Source organism: Schistocerca americana, chromosome 5 (genome assembly GCF_021461395.2).
Source record: "Schistocerca americana isolate TAMUIC-IGC-003095 chromosome 5, iqSchAmer2.1, whole genome shotgun sequence".
Lineage (NCBI taxonomy): Eukaryota > Metazoa > Arthropoda > Insecta > Orthoptera > Acrididae > Schistocerca > Schistocerca americana.
Window position 1 is genome coordinate 731434206 of NC_060123.1, and position 21578 is coordinate 731455783.

A 21578-nucleotide genomic window follows, 5' to 3' on the forward strand; every position below is an offset into this window, starting at 1 on the left:
CAAATGGCACAATGCCGCCATAAGTGCAGGAATAGAGACCCCTCTTTCAGTCGGTGCTTTGAGCATTCCCTGTGAGACCAGTATTAGTTTCCGATACACCACTGCACCTTCAATGTATTCCTTAGACATACACATTGCCGAAGAAACACAGAAATCACATCGGAATTACATACAAAAGGCACAATGCCGCCTTACGTCTTACGTACAAGAATAGAGACTCTTCTTACGGTCCGTGCTTTGAGCATAACCTGGGAGACCAGTATTAGTTTCCGATACACCACTCCAGGTTCAATGTATTCCTTGGACATACTCATTGACGATGAAACACTGAAATTACATCGGAATTAAATACAAATGGCACAATGTCGCCAAGGGTGCAAAAATAGAGACTCCTCTTACAGTCGGTGCTTTGAGCATTCCCTGTGAGATCAGTGTTAGTTTCCGATACATCACAGCAGGTACAATGTATTCCTTGTACCTTCACATTGACGATGAAACACAGAAATCGAATCGGAATTAAATACAAAAGGCACAATACCGCCTTAAGTACAAGATTAGAGACTCTTCTAACAGTCGGTGCTTTGAGCATTCCCTGTGAGACCAGTATTAGTTTCTGATACACCACTGCAGGTTCAATGTATTCCTTGGACATACACATTGACGATGAACCACAGATATCGCATCGGAATTAAATACAAAAGGCACAATGCCGCCTTACGTACAAGAATAGAGTCTCTTCTTACAGTTGGTGCTTTGAGCATTACCTGAGAGACCAGTATTAGTTTCCGATACACCACTCAAGGTTCAATGTATTCCTTGGACATACTCATTGACGATGAAACACGGAAATTACATCGGAATTAAATACAAACGGAACAATACTGCCTTAACAGCAAGATGAGTGAGACTTCTTTGAGTCTGTGCTTTGATCCTTTCCTGTGAGACCAGTATTAGTTTCCGATACACCAATGCAGGTTCAATGTATTCCACGGACCTTCGCATTGACGATGAAACACAGAAATCGCATCGGAACTGAATACAAAATGCACAATGCCGCAATAAGTACAAGAATAGAGACTCTTCTTACAGTCGGTGCTTTGAGCATTCCCTGTGAGACCAGTATTAGTTTCCGATACACCACTGCAGGTTCAATGAATTATTTAGACATACACATTGACGATGAAACACTGAAATTACATCGGAATTAAATACAAAAGGCACAATGCCGCGTTAAGTACAAGAATTGAGACCCATCTTACAGTCGGTGCTTTGAGCATTCCCTGTGAGACCAGTATTAGTTTCCGATACACCACCGCAGGTTCAATGCATTCCTTGGACATACACATTGACGATGAAACACAGAACTCGCATCGGAATTAAATACAAAAGGCACAATGCCGCCTTTCGTACAAGTATAGAGAATTTCTTATAGTCGGTGCTTTGAGCATTCCCTGTGAGACCAGTATTAGTTTCCGAAACACCACTCCAGGTTCAATGTTTTCCTTGGACATACTCATTGACGATGAAACACTGAAATTACATCGGAATTAAATACAAAAGGAACAATGCCGATATAACTGCAAGGTGAGTGAGACTTCTTAGAGTCTGTGCTTTGATCCTTTCCTGTGAGACCAGTGTTAGTTTCCGATACACCACTGCAGGTTCAATGTATTCCTTGGACCTTCGCATTGACGATGAAACACAGAAATCGCATCGGAATTAAATACAAAAGGCACAATGCCGCCTTAAGTACAGAAATAGAGACTCTTCTTACAGTCGGTGTTTGAGCATTCCCTGTGAGACCAGTATTAGTTTCCGATACACCACTGCACATTCAATGTATTCCTTGGACATACACATTGACGATGAAACACAGAAATCACATCGGAATTAAATACAAAAGGCACAATGCCGCCTTACGTACAAGAATAGAGACTCTTCTTACGGTCGGTGCTTTGAGCATTACCTGTGAGACCAGTATTAGTTTCCGATACACCACACCAGGTTCAATGTATTCCTTGGACATACTCATTGACGATGAAACACTGAAATTACATCGGAATTAAATACAAAAGGAACAATGCCGCCTTAACTGCAAGATGAGTGAGACTCCATAGAGTCTGTGCTTTGATCCTTTCCTGTAAGACCAGTATTAGATTCCGATACACCACTGCAGGTTCAATGTATTCCTTGGACCTTCGCATTGACGATGAAACACAGAAATCGCATCGGAACTAAATACAAAAGCACAATGCCGCAATAAGTACAAGAATAGGGACTCTTCTTACAGTTGGTGCTTTGAGCATTCCCTTTGGGTCCAGTATTAGTTTCCGATATTCCACTGCAGGTTCAATGTATTCCTTAGACATACACATTGACGATGAAACACTGATATTACATCGGAATTAAATACAAAAGGCAAAATGCCGCCATACGTGCGAGAATAGAGAAACCTCTTCCAGTCGGTGCTTTGACCATTCCCTGTGAGACCAGTATTAGTTCCCGATACACCACTCCAGGTTCAATGTATTCCTTGGACATACTCATTGACGATGAAACACTGAAATTACATCGGAATTAAATACAAATGGCACAATGTCGCCAAGGGTGCAAAAATAGAGACTCCTCAACAGTCGGTGCTTTGAGCATTCCCTGTGAGATCAGTATTAGTTTCCGATACACCACAGCAGGTACAATGTATTCCCTGTACCTTCACATTGACGATGAAACACAGAAATCGCATCTGAATTAAATACAAAAGGCACAATACCGCCTTAAGTACAAGAATAGAGACTCTTCTAACAGTCGGTGCTTTGAGCATTCCCTGTGAGACCAGTATTAGTTTCTGATACACCACTGCAGGTTCAATGTATTCCTTGGACATACACATTGACGATGAAAAACAGATATCGCATCGGAATTAAATACAAAAGGCACAATGCCGCCTTACGTACAAGAATAGAGACTCTTCTTACAGTCGGTGCTTTGAGCATTACCTGTGAGACCAGTATTAGCTTCCGATACACCACTCAAGGTTCAATGTATTCCTTGGACATACTCATTGACGATGAAATACTGAAATTACATCGGAATTAAATACAAACGGAACAATACTGCCTTAACAGCAAGATGAGTGAGACTTCTTTGAGTCTGTGCTTTGATCCTTTCCTGTGAGACCAGTATTAGTTTCCGATACACCAATGCGGGTTCAATGTATTCCAAGGACCTTCGCATTGACGATGAAACACAGAAATCGCATCGGAACTGAATACAAAATGCACAATGCCGCAATAAGTACAAGAATAGAGACTCTTCTTACAGTCGGTGCTTTGAGCATTCCCTGTGAGACCAGTATTAGTTTCCGATACACCACTGCAGGTTCAATGAATTCCTTAGACATACACATTGACGATGAAAAACTGAAATTACATCGGAATTAAATACAAAAGGCACAATGCCGCCTTAAGTACAAGAATAGAGACTCTTCTTACAGTCGGTGCTTTGAGCATTCCCTGTGAGACCAGTATTAGTTTCCGATACACCACCGCAGGTTCAATGCATTCCTTGGACATACACATTGACGATGAAACACAGAACTCGCATCCGAATTAAATACAAAAGGCACAATGCCGCCTTTCGTACAAGTATAGAGACTCTTCTTACTGTCGGTGCTTTGAGCATTCCCTGTGAGACCAGTATTAGTTTCCGATACACCACTCCAGGTTCAATGTTTTCCCTGGACATACTCATTGACGATGAAACACTGAAATTACATCGGAATTAAATACAAAAGGAACAATGCCGATATAACTGCAAGGTAAGTGAGACTTCTTAGAGTCTGTGCTTTGATTATTTCCTGTGATACCAGTGTTAGTTTCCGATACACCACTGCAGGTTCAATGTATTCCTTGGACCTTCGCATTGACGATGAAACCCAGAAATCATATCGGAATGAAATACAAAAGGCACAATGCCACCTTAAGTACAAGAATAGAGACTCTTCTTACAGTCGGTGTTTGAGCATTCCCTGCGAGACCAGTATTAGTTTCCGATACACCACTGCACATTCAATGTATTCCTTGGACATACACATTGACGATGAAACACAGAAATCACATCGGAATTAAATACAAAAGGCACAATGCCGCCTTACGTACAAGAATAGAGACTCTTCTTACGGTCGGTGCTTTGAGCATTACCTGTGAGACCAGTATTAGTTTCCGATACACCACACCAGGTTCAATGTATTCCTTGGACATACTCATTCACGATGAAACACTGAAATTACATCGGAATTAAATACAAAAGGAACAATGCCGCCTTAACTGCAAGATGAGTGAGACTTCATAGAGTCTGTGCTTTGATCCTTTCCTGTGAGACCAGTATTAGTTTCCGATACACCACTGCAGGTTCAATGTATTCCTTGGACCTTCGCATTGACGATGAAACACAGAAATCGTATCGGAACTAAATACAAAGGCACAATGCGGGAATAAGTACAAGAATAGGGACTCTTCTTACAGTTGGTGCTTTGAGCATTCCCTTTGGGACCAGTATTAGTTTCCGATATTCCACTGCAGGTTCAATGTATTCCTTAGACATACACATTGACGATGAAACACTGATATTACATCGGAATTAAATACAAAAGGCAAAATGCCGCCATACGTGCGAGAATAGAGAATCTTCTTCCAGTCGGTGCTTTGACCATTCCCTGTGAGACCAGTATTAGTTTCCGATACACCACAGCAGGTACAATGTATTCCTTATACCTTCACATTGACGATGAAACACACACATCGCATCGGAATTAAATACAAAAGGCACAATGCCGCTTCAGTACATGAATAGAGACTGTTCTTACAGTGGGTGCTTTGAGCATTTCCTGTGAGACCAGTATTAGTTTCCGATACACCACAGCAGGTACAATGTATTCCTTGGACCTCCACATTGACGATGAAACACAGAAATCGCATCGGGATTAAATACAAGAGGCACAATGCCGCTTCAGTACATGAATAGAGACTGTTCTTACAGTGGGTGCTTTGAGCATTTCCTGTGAGACCAGTATTAGTTTCCGATACACCACTGCAGGTTCAATGAATTCCTTGGACCTTCGCATTGACGATGAAACACAGAAATCGCATCGGAACTAAATACAATAGGCACAATGCCGCAATAAGTACAAGAATAGAGACTCTTCTTACAGTCGGTGCTTTGAGCATTCCCTGTGAGACCAGTATTAGTTTCCGATACACTACTGCAGGTTCAATGAATTCCTTATACATACACATTGACGATGAAACACTGCAATTACATCGGAATTAAATACAAAAGGCACAATGCCGCCATAAGTGCAAGAATAGAGACTCTTCTTACAGTCGGTGCTTTCAGCTTTCCCAGTGAGACCAGTATTAATTTCCGATACACCACTGCAGGTTCAGTGTATTCCTTAGACATACACATTGTCGAAGAAACACTGAAATTACATCGGAATTAAATACAAAAATCACAATGCCGCCATAAGTGCGAGAATCGGGACTCTTCTTACAGTCGGTGCTTTGAGCATTCCCTGTGAGATCAGTATTAGTTTCCGATACACCACTGCAGGTACAATGTATTCCTTGGACCTTCACATTGACGATGACACACAGAAATCGCATCGGAATTAAATACAAAAGGCACAATGCCGCCTTAAGTACAAGAATAGAGACTGTTCTTACAGTCGGTGCTTTGAGCATTCCCTGTGAGGCCAGTATTAGTTTCCGATACACCACCGCAGGTTCAATGCATTCCTTGGACATACACATTGACTATGAAACACAGAACTCGCATCGGAATTAAATACAAAATGCACAATGCCGCCTTTCGTACAAGAATGGAGACTCTTCTTACAGTCGGTGCTTTGAGCATTCCCTGTGAGACCAGTATTAGTTTCCGATACACCACTCCAGGTTCAATGTTTTCCCTGGACATACTCATTGACGATGAAACACTGAAATTACATCGGAAATAAATACAAAAGGAACAATGCCGATATAACAGCAAGGTGAGTGAGACTTCTTAGAGTCTGTGCTTTGATCCTTTCCTGTGAGACCAGTGTTAGTTTCCGATACACCGCTGCAGGTTCAATGTATTCCTTGGACCTTCGCATTGACGATGAAACCCAGAAATCATATCGGAATGAAATACAAAAGGCACAATGCCGCCTTAAGTACAAGAATAGAGACTCTTCTTACAATCGGTGTTTGAGCATTCCCTGTGAGACCAGTATTAGTTTCCGATACACCACTGCACATTCAATGTATTCCTTGGACATATACATTGACGATGAAACACAGAAATCACATCGGAATTATATACAAAAGGCACAATGCCGCCTTACGTACAAGAATAGAGACTCTTCTTACGGTCGGTGCTTTGAGCATTACCTGTGAGACCAGTATTAGTTTCCGATACACCACACCAGGTTCAATGTATTCCTTGGACATACTCATTGACGATGAAACACTGAAATTACATCGGAATTAAATACAAAAGGAACAATGCCACCTTAACTGCAAGATGAGTGAGACTTCATAGAGTCTGTGCTTTGATCCTTTCCTGTGAGACCAGTATTAGTTTCCGACACACCACTGCAGGTTCAAATTATTCCTTGGACCTTCGCATTGACGATGAAACACAGAAATCGCATCGGAACTAAATACAAAAGCACAATGCCGCAATATGTACAAGAATAGGGACTCCTCTTACAGTTGGTGCTTTGAGCATTCCCTTTGGGACCAGTATTAGTTTCCGATACACCACTGCAGGTTCAATGTATTCCTTAGACATACACATTGACGATGAAACACTGATATTACATCGGAATTAAATACAAAAGGCAAAATGCCGCCATAGGTGCAAGAATAGAGAATCTTCTTCAGTCGGTGCTTTGAGCATTCCCTGTGAGACCAGTATTAGTTTCCGATAGACCACAGCAGGTACAATGTATTCCTTGGACCTTTAGATTGACGATGAAACACACACATCGCATCGGAATTAAATACAAAAGGCACAATGCCGCCTTAAGTACAAGAATAGAGACCCTTCCTACAGTCGTTGCTTTGAGCATTCCCTGTGAGACCAGTATTAGATTCCGATACACCACTGCAGGTTCAATGTATTCCTTGGACATACACATTGACGATGAAACAAAGAAATCGCATCGGAATTAAATACAAAACGCACAATGCCGCATTACGTACAAAAATAGAGACTCTTCTTACAGTCGGTGCTTTGAGCATTCCCTGTGAGACCAGTATTAGTTTCCGATACACCACTCCAAGTTCCATGTATTCCTTGGACATACTCATTGACAATGAAACACTGATATTACATCGCTATTAAATACAAAAGGAACAATGCCGCCTTAACTGCAAGATGAGTGAGACTTCTTAGAGTCTGTGATTTGATCCTCTCCCATGAGACCAGTATTAGTTTCCGTTACACCACTGCAGGTTCAATGTATTCCTTGGACCTTCGCATTGACGATGAAACACAGAAATCGCATCGGAACTAGATACAAAAGGCACAATGCCGCAATAAGTACAAGAATAGAGACTCCTTTTACAGTCGGTGCTTTGAGCATTCCCTGCGAGACCAGTATTAGTTTCCGATACACCACTGCAGGTACTATGTATTCCTTGGACCTTCTCATTGACGATGAAACACAGAAATCGCATCTGAATTAAATACAAAAGGCACAATGCCGCTTCAGTACATGAATAGAGACTTTTCTTACAGGTGGTGCTTTGAGCATTTCCTGTGAGACCAGTATTAGTTTCCGATACACAACTGCAGGTTCAATGTATTCCTTGGACCTTCGCATTGACGATGAAACACAGAAATCGCATCGGAACTAAGTACAAAAGGCACAATGCCGCAATAAGTACAAGAACAGAGACTCCTTTTACAGTCGGTGATCTGAGCACTCCCTGCGAGATTAGTATTAGTTTCCGATACACCACTGCAGGTTCAATGTATTCCTTAGACATACACATTGACGATGAAACACAGAAATTGCTTCGGAATTTAATACAAATGGCACAATGCCGCCTTAAGTACAAGAATAGAGACTCTTCTAACAGTCGGTGCTTTGAGCATTCCCTGTGGGACCAGTATTAGTTTCCGATACACCACTGCAGGTTCAATGTATTGCTTGGACATACACATTGACGATGAAACACAGAAATCGCATCGGAATTAAATACAAAAGGCACAATGCCGCCTTACGTACAAGAATAGAGACTCTTCTTACAGTCGGTGCTTTGAGCATTCCCTGTGAGACCGGTATTACTTTCCGATACACCACTCCAGGTTCAATGTATTCCTTGGACATACTCATTGACGATGTAACACTGAAATTACATCGGAATTAAATACAAAAGGAACAATGCCGCATTAACTGCAAGATGAGTGAGACTTCTTAGAGTCTGTGCTTTGATCATTTCCTGTAAGGCCAGTATTAGTTTCCGATACACCACTGCAGGTTAAATGTATTTCTTAGACATACACATTGACGATGCAACACTGAAATTACTTCGAAATTAAATACAAAAGGCACAATGCCGCCATAAGTGCAAGAATAGAGACTCTTCTTCCAGTCGGTGCTTTGAGCATTCCCTGCGAGACCAGTATTACTTTCCGATACACCACTGCAGGTACAATGTATTCCTTGGACCTTCACATTGTCGATGAAACGCAGAAATGGCATCGGAATTAAATACAAATGGCACAATGTCGCCTTAAGTACAAGAATAGAGAGTCTTCTTACAGTCGGTGTTTTGAGCATTCCCTGTGAGACCAGTTTTAGTTTCCCATACACCACTGCAGGTACAATGTATTCCTTGGACCTTCACATTGACGATGAAGTACAGAAATGGCATCGGAATTAAATACAAATGGCACAATGCCGCCTTAAGTACAAGAATAGAGACACTTCTTACAGTCGGTGCTTTGAGCATTCCTGTGAGACCAGTATTAGCTTCCAATCCACCATTGCAGATTGCATGTATTCCTTGGACATACACATTGACGATGAAATACTGAAATTACATCGGAATTCAATACAAAAGGCACAATGCCGACTTAAGTACAAGTATAGAGACTTCTTACAGTCTGTGCTTAGAGCATTCCCTGTGAGACCAGTATTAGTTTCCGATACACCACTGCAGGTCCAATGTATTCCTTGGACATACGCATTGACGATGAAACACAGAAATTACATCAGCATTAAATACAAAAGGCACAATGCCGCCTTAAGTGCAAGAAGCGTGAGACTTCTTAGACTCTGTGCTTTGATCCTTTCCTGTGAGACCAGTATTAGTTTCCGATACACCACTGCAGGTTCAATGTGTTCCTTGCACCTTCACGTTGACGAAGAAACACAGAAATCGCATCGGAATTAAATACAAACGGCACAATGACGCCTTAAGTACATGAATAGATACTGTTCTTACAGTCGGTGCTTTGAGCATTCCCTGTGAGACCAGTATTAGTTTCCGATACACCACTGCAGGTTCAATGTATTCCTTGGACCTACACATTGAAAATGAAACGCAGAAATCGCATTGGAATTAAATACAAAAGTCATAATGCCGCCTTAAGTACAAGAATAGAGACTCTTCTTACAGTCGGTGCTTTGAGCATTCCCTGTGAGACCAGTATTAGTTTCCGATACACCACTGGAGGTTGAATGTATTCCTTTGACATTCACATTGACGATAAAACACTGAAATTAAGTCGGAATTAAACACAAAAGGCACAATGCCACCTTAAGTACAAGAATAGAGACTCTTCATATAGTCGGTGCTTTGAGGAATCCCTGTGAGACCGGTATTAGTTTCCGATACACCAGTGCAGGTTCAATGTTTTCCTTGGACCTTCACATTGACGATGTAACACAGAAATTGCATCGGAATCAAATGCAAAAGCCACAATGCCGCCATAACTACAAGAATAGAGACTCTTCTTACAGTCGATGCTTTGAGCATTCCCTGTGAGACCAGTATTAGTTTCCGATACACGACTGCAGGTTCAATGTATTCCTTGGACCTTCACATTGACGATTAAACAAAGATATCGCATCGGAATTAAATACAAAAGCCGCAATGCCGCCTTAAGTACAAATATAGAGACTCTTCTTACAGTCGGTGCTTTGAGCATTCCCTGTGAGACCAGTATTAGTTTCCAATACATTAGTGCAGGTTCAGTGTATTCCTTGGACCTTCGCATTGACGATGAAACACAGAAATCGCATCGGAATTAAATACAAGAAGCACAATGCCGCTATAAGTACAAGAATAGAGACCCTTCTTACAGTCGAGGATTTGAGCATTCCTTGTGAGACCAGTATTAGTTTCCGATACACCACTGCAATTTCAATGTATTCCTTGGACCTTCACATTGAGGATGAAGCACATAAATCGCATCGGAATGAAATACAATAGGAACAATGCCGCCTTAAGTACAAGAATAGAGACTTTTCTTACAGTCGGTGCTTGGAGCATTCCCTGTGAGACCAGTATTAGATTCCGATACACCATTGCAGGTTCAATGTATTCGTTGGATATCACATAGACGATGAGACACTGAAATTACATCGGAATTAAATACAAAAGGCACAATGCCGTCTTAAGTACAAGAATAGAGACTCTTCTTACAGTCGGTGCTTTGAGCATTCCCTGTGAGACCAGTATCAGTTTCCGATACACCACTGCAGGTTCAATGTATTCCTCGGACATACACATGGACGATGAAATACTGATATCACATCGGATTTAAATACAAAAGGCACAATGCCGCCATAAGTGCAAGAAGAGTGAGACTTCTTAGAGTCTGTGTTTTGATCCATTCCTGTGCGACCTGTATTAGTTTTCGATACGCCACTGCAGGTTCAATGTATTCCTTGGACCTTCACATTGACGATGAAACACAGAAATCGCATCGGAATTAAATCCAAAACGCTCAATGCCGCCTTATGTACAAGAATACAGACTCCACTTACAGTCGGTGGTTTGAGCATTCCCTGTGAGACCAGTATTAGTTTCCGATACACCACTGCAGGTTCAATGTATTCCTTGGACCTTCACATTGACGATGAAACACAGAAACCGCATCGGAATCAAATACAAAAGGCACAATGCCGCCTTAAGTACAAGAATAGAGACTCTTCTTACAGTCGGTGCTTTGAGCATTCCCTGTGAGACCAGTAATAGTATCCGATACACCACTGCAGGTTCAATCTATTCCTTGGACATTCACATTGACGATGAAACACTAAAATTACATCGGAATTAAATACAAAAGGGACAATGCCGCCGTAAGTACAAGAATAGACACTCTTCTTACCGTCGGTGCTTTGAGCATTCCCTGCTAGACCAGTATTAGCTTCCGATACAACACTGGAAGTTCAATGAATTCCTTGGACATTCACATTGACGATGAAACACTGAAATTACATCGGAATTAAATACAAAATTCACAATGCCGCCTTAAGTACAAGAATAGAGACTGTTCTTACCGTCGGTGCTTTGAGCATTCCCTGTGAGACCAGTATTAGTTTCCGCTACACCTCTGCAGGTTCAGTTTATTCCTTGGACCTTCACATTGACGATGAAACACAGAAATGGAATCGGAATTAAATACAAAAGGCACAATGCCGCCTTAAGTACAAGAATAGAGGCTCTTCTTACAGTCGGTGCTTTGAGCATTCCCTGTGAGACCAGTATGAGTTTCCGCTACACCTCTGCAGGTTCAGTTTATTCCTTGGACCTTCACATTGACGATGAAACACAGAAATGGCATCGGAATTAAATACAAAAGGCACAATGCCGCCTTAAGTACAAGAATAGAGACTCTTCTTACAGTCGGTGCTTTGAGCATTCCCTGTGAGACCAGTATTAGCTTCCGTTACACCACTGCGGGTTCAATGTGTTCCTTGGAACTTCACATTGACGATGAAACATAGAAATCGCATCGGAATTAAATACAAAAGGCGCAATGCCGCCTTAAGTACAAGAATAGAGACTCTTCTTACAGTCGGTGCTTTGAGCATTCCCTGTGAGACCAGTATTAGTTTCCGATACACCACTGCTGGTTCAATGTATTCCTTGGAACTTCACATTGACGATGAAACACAGAAATCGCATCGGAATTAAATACAAACGGCACAATGCCGCCTTAAGTACAAGAATAGAGACTCTTCTTAAAGTCGGTGCTTTGAGCATTCCCTGTGAGACCAGTATTAGTTTCCGCTACACCTCTGCAGGTTCAGTTTATTCCTTGGACCTTCACATTGACGATGAAACACAGATATGGCATCGGAAATAAATACAAAAGGCACAATGCGCCTTAAGTACAAGAATAGAGACTCTTCTTACAGTCGGTGCTATGAGCATTCCCTGTGAGACCAGTATTAGTTTCCGCTACACCCCTGCAGGATCAGTTTATTCGTTGGACCTTCACATTGACGATGAAACACAGAAATGGCATCGGAATTAAATACAAAAGGCTCAATGCCGCCTTAAGTACAAGAATAGAGACTCTTCTTACTGTCGATGCTTTGAGCATTCCCTGTGAGACCAGTATTAGTTTCCGATACACCACTGCAGATTCAGTTTATTCCTTGGACCTTCACATTGACGATGAAACACAGTAATGGCATCGGAATTAAATACAAAAGACACAATGCCGCCTTAAGTACAAGAATAGAGACTCTTCTTACAGTCGGTGCTTTGAGCATTCCCTGTGAGACCAGTATTAGCTTCCGATACACCACTGGAGGTTCAATGAATTCCTTGGACATTCAAATTGACGATGAGACACTGAAATTACATCGGAATTAAATACAAAAGGCACAATGCCGCCTTAAGTACAAGAATAGAGACTCTTCTTACAGTCGGTGCTTTGAGCATTCCCTGTGAGACCAGTATTAGTTTCCGATACACCACTGCAGGTTCAATGTATTCCTCGGACATACACATTGACGATGAAATACTGATATCACATCGGAATTAAATACAAAAGGCACAATGCCGCCATAAGTGCAAGAAGAGTGAGACTTCTTAGAGTCTGTGTTTTGATCCTTTCCTGTGCGACCTGTATTAGTTTTCGATACGCCACTGCAGGTTCAATGTATTCCTTGGACCTTCACATTGACGATGAAAAACAGAAATGGCATCGGAATTAAATACAAAAGGGACAATGCCGCCTTAAGTACGAGAATAGAGACTCTTCTTACAGTCGGTGCTTTGAGCATTCCCTGTGAGACCCGTATTAGTTTCCGATACACCACTGCGGGTTCAATGTGTTCCTTGGAGCTTCACATTGACGATGAAACATGGAAATCGCATCGGAATTAAATACAAAAGCCGCAATGCCGCCTTAAGTACAAGAATAGAGACTCTTCTTACAGTCGGTGCATTGAGCATTCCCTGTGAGACCAGTATTAGATTCCGCTACACCACTGCAGGTTCAGTTTATTCCTTGGACCTGCACATTGACGATGAAACACAGAAATGGCATCGGAATTAAATACAAAAGGAACAATGCCGCCTTAAGTACAAGAATAGAGACTCTTCTTACAGTCGGTGCTTTGAGCATTCCCTGTGAGACCAGTATTAGTTTACGCTACACCTCTGCAGGTTCAGTTTATTCCTTGCACCTTCACATTGACGATGAAACACAGAAATGGCATCGGAATTAAATACAAAAGGCACAATGCGAGTTAAATACAAGAGTAGAGACTCTTCTTACAGTCGGTGCTATGAGCATTCCCTGTGAGACCAGTATTAGTTTCCGCTACACCTCTGCAGGTTCAGTTTACTCCTTGGACCTTCACATTGACGATGAATCACAGAAATGGCATCGGAATTAAAAACAAAAGGCACAACGCCGCCTTAAGTACAAGAATAGAGACTCTTCTTACAGCCGGTGCTTTGAGCATTCCCTGTGAGAGCAGTATTAGTTTCCGATACACCACTGCAGGTTCAATGTATTCCTCGGACATACACATTGACGATGAAATACTGATATCACATCGGAATTAAATACAAAAGGCACAATGCCGCCATAAGTGCAAGAAGAGTGAGACTTCTTAGAGTCTGTGATTTGATCCTTTCCTGTGCGACCTGTATTAGTTTTCGATACGCCACTGCAGGTTCAATGTATTCCTTGGACCTTCACATTGACGATGAAAAACAGAAATGGCATCGGAATTAAATACAAAAGACACAATGCCGCCTTAAGTACAAGAACAGAGACTCTTCTTACAGTCGGTGCTTTGAGCATTCCCTGTGAGACCAGTAATAGTATCCGATACACCACTGCAGGTTCAATCTATTCCTTGGACATACACACTGACGATGAAACACTGAAATTACATCGGAATTAAATACAAAAGGGACAATGCCGCCTTAAGTACAAGAATAGAGACTCTTCTTACCGTCGGTGCTTTGAGCATTCCCTGTGAGACTAGTATTAGTTTCCGATACTCCACTGGAGGTTCAGTGAATTCCTTGGACATTCACATTGACGATGAAACACTGAAATTACATCGGAATTAAATACAAAATTCACAATGCCGCCTTAAGTACAAGAATAGAGACTGTTCTTACCGTCGGTGCTTTGAGCATTCCCTGTGAGACCAGTATTAGTTTCCGCTACACCTCTGCAGGCTCAGTTTATTCCTTGGACCTTCACATTGACGATGAACCACAGAATTGGCATCGGAATTAAATACAAAAGGCACAATGCCGCCTTAAGTACAAGAATAGAGACTCTTCTTACAGTCGGTGCTTTGAGCATTCCCTGTGAGACCCGTATTAGTTTCCGATACACCACTGCGGGTTCAATGTGTTCCTTGGAGCTTCACATTGACGATGAAACATGGAAATCGCATCGGAATTAAATACAAAAGGCGCAATGCCGCCTTAAGTACAAGAATAGTGACTCTTCTTACAGTCGGTGCATTGAGCATTCCCTGTGAGACCAGTATTAGAATCCGCTACACCACTGCAGGTTCAGTTTATTCCTTGGACCTGCACATTGACGATGAAACACAGAAATGGCATCGGAATTAAATACAAAAGGCACAATGCCGCCTTAAGTACAAGAGTAGAGACTCCTCTTACAGTCGGTGCTTTGAGCATTCCCTGTGAGACCAGTAATAGTATCCGATACACCACTGCAGGTTCAATCTATTCCTTGGACATACACATTGACGATGAAACACTGAAATTACATCGGAATTAAATACAAAAGGGACAATGACGCCTTAAGTACAAGAATAGACACTCTTCTTACCGTCGGTGCTTTGAGCATTCCCTGTGAGACCAGTATTAGCTTCCGATACAACACTGGAGGTTCAATGAATTCCTTGGACATTCACATTGACGATGAAACACTGAAATTACATCGGAATTAAATACAAAATTCACAATGCCGCCTTAAGTACAAGAATAGAGACTGTTCTTACCGTCGGTGCTTTGAGCATTCCCTGTGAGACCAGTATTAGTTTCCGCTACACCTCTGCAGGTTCAGTTTATTCCTTGGACCTTCACATTGACGATGAAACACAGAAATGGCATCGGAATTAAATACAAAAGGCACAATGCCGCCTTAAGTACAAGGATAGAGACTCTTCCTACAGTCGGTGCTTTGAGCATTCCCTGTGAGACCAGTATTAGTTTCCGCTACACCTCTGCAGGTTCAGTTTATTCCTTGGACCTTCACATTGACGATGAAACACAGAAATGGCATCGGAATTAAATACAAAATTCACAATGCCGCCTTAAGTACAAGAATAGAGACTCTTCTTACAGTCGGTGCTTTGAGCATTCCCTGTGAGACCAGTATTAGCTTCCGTTACACCACTGCGGGTTCAATGTGTTCCTTGGAACTTCACATTGACGATGAAACATAGAAATCGCATCGGAATTAAATACAAAAGGCGCAATGCCGCCTTAAGTACAAGAATAGAGACTCTTCTTACAGTCGGTGCTTTGAGCATTCCCTGTGAGACCAGTATTAGTTTCCGATACACCACTGCTGGTTCAATGTATTCCTTGGAACTCCACATTGACGATGAAACACAGAAATCGCATCGGAATTAAATACAAATGGCACAATGCCGCCTTAAGTACAAGAATAGAGACTCTTCTTACAGTCGGTACTTTGAGCATTCCCTGTGAGACCAGTATTAGTTTCCGCTACACCTCTGCAGGTTCAGTTTATTCCTTGGACCTTCACATTGACGATGAAACACAGAAATGGCATCGGAAATAAATACAAAAGGCACAATGCGCCTTAAGTACAAGAATAGAGACTCTTCTTACAGTCGGTGCTATGAGCATTCCCTGTGAGACCAGTATTAGTTTCCGCTACACCCCTGCAGGTTCAGTTTATTCGTTGGACCTTCACATTGACGATGAAACACAGAAATGGCATCGGAATTAAATACAAAAGGCTCAATGCCGCCTTAAGTACAAGAATAGAGACTCTTCTTACAGTCGATGCTTTGAGCATTCCCTGTGAGACCAGTATTAGTTTCCGATACACCACTGCAGATTCAGTTTATTCCTTGGACCTTCACATTGACGATGAAACACAGTAATGGCATCGGAATTAAATACAAAAGGCCCAATGCCGCCTTAAGTACAAGAATAGAGACTCTTCTTACAGTCGGTGCTTTGAGCATTCCCTGTGAGACCAGTATTAGTTTCCGATACACCACTGCAGGTTCAATGTATTCCTTGGACCTTCACATTGACGATGAAACACAGAAATCGCATCGGAATTAAGTACAAAAGACACAATGCCGCCTTAAGTACAAGAATAGAGACTCTTCTTACAGTCCGTGCTTTGAGCATTCCCTGTGAGACCAGTATTAGCTTCCGATACACCACTGGAGGTTCAATGAATTCCTTGGACATTCAAATTGACGATGAGACACTGAAATTACATCGGAATTAAATACAAAAGGCACAATGCCGCCTTAAGTACAAGAATAGAGACTCTTCTTACAGTCGGTGCTTTGAGCATTCCCTGTGAGACCAGTATTAGTTTCCGATACACCACTGCAGGTTCAATGTATTCCTCGGACATACACATTGACGATGAAATACTGATATCACATCGGAATTAAATACAAAAGGCTCAATGCCGCCATAAGTGCAAGAAGAGTGAGACTTCTTAGAGTCTGTGTTTTGATCCTTTCCTGTGCGACCTGTATTAGTTTCCGATACACCACTGGAGGTTCAATGAATTCCTTGGACATTCACATTGACGATGAAACACTGAAATTACATCGGAATTAAATACAAAATTCACAATGCCGCCTTAAGTACAAGAATAGAGACTGTTCTTACCGTCGGTGCTTTGAGCATTCCCTGTGAGACCAGTATTAGTTTCCGCTACACCTCTGCAGGTTCCGTTTATTCCTTGGACCTTCACATTGACGATGAAACACAGAAATGGCATCGGAATTAAATACAAAAGGCACAATGCCGCCTTAAGTACAAGAATAGAGACTCTTCTTACAGTCGGTGCTTTGAGCATTCCCTGTGAGACCCGTATTAGTTTCCGATACACCACTGCGGGTTCAATGTGTTCCTTGGAGCTTCACATTGACGATGAAACATGGAAATCGCATCGGAATTAAATACAAAAGGCGCAATGCCGCCTTAAGTACAAGAATAGAGACTCTTCTTACAGTCGGTGCATTGAGCATTCCCTGTGAGACCAGTATTAGATTCCGCTACACCACTGCAGGTTCAGTTTATTCCTTGGACCTGCACATTGACGATGAAACACAGAAATGGCATCGGAATTAAATACAAAAGGCACAATGCCGCCTTAAGTACAAGAATAGAGACTCTTCTTACAGTCGGTGCTATGAGCATTCCCTGTGAGACCAGTATTAGTTTCTGCTACACCTCTGCAGGTTCAGTTTACTCCTTGGACCTTCACATTGACGATGAATCACAGAAATGGCATCGGAATTAAAAACAAAAGGCACAACGCCGCCTTAAATACAAGAATAGAGACTCTTCTTACAGCCGGTGCTTTGAGCATTCCCTGTGAGAGCAGTATTAGTTTCCGATACACCACTGCAGGATCAATGTATTCCTCGGACATACACATTGACGATGAAATACTGATATCACATCGGAATTAAATACAAAAGGCACAATGCCGCCATAAGTGCAAGAAGAGTGAGACTTCTTAGAGTCTGTGTTTTGATCCTTTCCTGTGCGACCTGTATTAGTTTTCGATACGCCACTGCAGGTTCAATGTATTCCTTGGACCTTCACATTGACGATGAAAAACAGAAATGGCATCGGAATTAAATACAAAAGACACAATGCCGCCTTAAGTACAAGAACAGAGACTCTTCTTACAGTCGGTGCTTTGAGCATTCCCTGTGAGACCAGTAATAGTATCCGATACACCACTGCAGGTTCAATCTATTCCTTGGACATACACATTGACGATGAAACACTGAAATTACATCGGAATTAAATACAAAAGGGACAATGCCGCCTTAAGTACAAGAATAGAGACTCTTCTTACCGTCGGTGTTTTGAGCATTCCCTGTGAGACGAGTATTAGATTCCGCTACACCACTGCAGGTTCAGTTTATTCCTTGGACCTGCACATTGACGATGAAACACAGAAATGGCATCGGAATTAAATACAAAAGGCACAATGCCGCCTTAAGTACAAGAATAGAGACTCTTCTTACAGTCGGTGCTTTGAGCATTCCCTGTGAGACCAGTATTAGTTTACGCTACACCTCTGCAGGTTCAGTTTATTCCTTGCACCTTCACATTGACGATGAAACACAGAAATGGCATCGGAATTAAATACAAAAGGCACAATGCCGCCTTAAGTACAAGAATAGAGACTCTTCTTACAGTCGGTGCATTGAGCATTCCCTGTGAGACCAGTATTAGTTTCCGATACACCACTACAGGTTCAATGTATTCCTCGGACATACACATTGACGATGAAATACTGATATCACATCGGAATTAAATACAAAAGGCACAATGCCGCCATAAGTGCAAGAAGAGTGAGACTTCTTAGAGTCTGTGTTTTGATCCTTTCCTGTGCGACCTGTATTAGTTTTCGATACGCCACTGCAGGTTCAATGTATTCCTTGGACCTTCACATTGACGATGAAAAACGGAAATGGCATCGGAATTAAATACAAAAGGGACAATGCCGCCTTAAGTACAAGAATAGAGACTCCTCTTACCGTCGGTGCTTTGAGCATTCCCTGTGAGACTAGTATTAGTTTCCGATACACCACTGGAGGTTCAATGAATTCCTTGGACATTCACATTGACGATGAAACACTGAAATTACATCGGAATTAAATACAAAATTCACAATGCCGCCTTAAGTACAAGAATAGAGACTGTTCTTACCGTCGGTGCTTTGAGCATTCCCTGTGAGACCAGTATTAGTTTCCGCTACACCTCTGCAGGTTCAGTTTATTCCTTGGACCTTCACGTTGACGATGAAACACAGAAATGGCATCGGAATTAAATACAAAAGGCACAATGCCGAATTAAGTACAAGAATAGAGACTCTTCTTACAGTCGGTGCTTTGAGCATTCCCTGTGAGACCCGTATTAGTTTCCGATACACCACTGCGGGTTCAATGTGTTCCTTGGAGCTTCACATTGACGATGAAACATGGAAATCGCGTCGGAATTAAATACAAAAGGCGCAATGCCGCCTTAAGTACAAGAATAGAGACTCTTCTTACAGTCGGTGCATTGAGCATTCCCTGTGAGACCAGTATTAGATTCCGCTACACCACTGCAGGTTCAGTTTATTCCTTGGACCTGTACATTGACGATGAAACACAGAAATGGCATCGGAATTAAATACAAAAGGCACAATGCCGCCTTAAGTACAAGAATAGAGACTCTTCTTACAGTCGGTGCTATGAGCATTCCCTGTGAGACCAGTATTAGTTTCCGCTACACCTCTGCAGGTTCAGTTTACTCCTTGGACCTTCACATTGACGATGAATCACAGAAATGGCATCGGAATTAAAAACAAAAGGCACAACGCCGCATTAAGTACAAGAATAGAGACTCTTCTTACAGCCGGTGCTTTGAGCATTCCCTGTGAGAGCAGTATTAGTTTCCGATACACCACTGCAGGTTCAATGTATTCCTCGGACATACACATTGACGATGAAATACTGATATCACATCGGAATTAAATACAAAAGGCACAATGCCGCCATAAGTGCAAGAAGAGTGAGACTTCTTAGAGTCTGTGTTTTGATCCTTTCCTGTGCGACCTGTATTAGTTTTCGATACGCCACTGCAGGTTCAATGTATTCCTTGGACCTTCACATTGACGATGAAAAACAGAAATGGCATCGGAATTAAATACAAAAGACACAATGCCGCCTTAAGTACAAGAACAGAGACTCTTCTTACAGTCGGTGCTTTGAGCATTCCCTGTGAGACCAGTAATAGTATCCGATACACCACTGCAGGTTCAATCTATTCCTTGGACATACACATTGACGATGAAACACTGAAATTACATCGGAATTAAATACACAAGGGACAATGCCGCCTTAAGTACAAGAATAGAGACTCTTCTTACAGTCGGTGCTTTGAGCATTCCCTGTGAGACTAGTATTAGTTTCCGATACACCACTGGAGGTTCAATGAATTCCTTGGACATTCACATTGACGATGAAACACTGAAATTACATCGGAATTAAATACAAAAGGGACAATGCCGCCTTAAGTACAAGAATAGAGACTCTTCTTACCGTCGGTGCTTTGAGCATTCCCTGTGAGACCAGTATTAGTTTCCGCTACACCTCTGCAGGTTCAGTTTCTTCCTTGGACCTTCACATTGACGATGAAACACAGAAATGGCATCGGAATTAAATACAAAAGGCACAATGCCGCCTTAAGTACACGAATAGGGACTCTTCTTACAGTCGGTTCTTTGAGCATTCCCTGTGAGACCCGTATTAGTTTCCGATACACCACTGCGGGTTCAATGTGTTCCTTGGAGCTTCACATTGACGATGAAACATGGAAATCGCATCGGAATTAAATACAAAAGGCGCAATGCCGCCTTAAGTACAAGAATAGAGACTCTTCTTACAGTCGGTGCATTGAGCATTCCCTGTGAGACCAGTATTAGATTCCGCTACACCACTGCAGGTTCAGTTTATTCCTTGGACCTGCACATTGACGATGAAACACAGAAATGGCATCGGAATTAAATACAAAAGGCACAATGCCGCCTTAAGTACAGGAGTAGAGACTCCTCTTACAGTCGGTGCTTTGAGCATTCCCTGTGAGACCAGTATTAGTTTCCGCTACACCTCTGCAGCTTCAGTTTATTCCTTGGACCTTCACATTAACGATGAAACACAGAAATTGCATCGGAATTAAATACAAAATGCACAATGCCGCCTTAAGTACAAGAATAGGGACTCTTCTTACAGTCGGAGCTTTGAGCATTCCCTGTGAGACCAGTATAAGTTT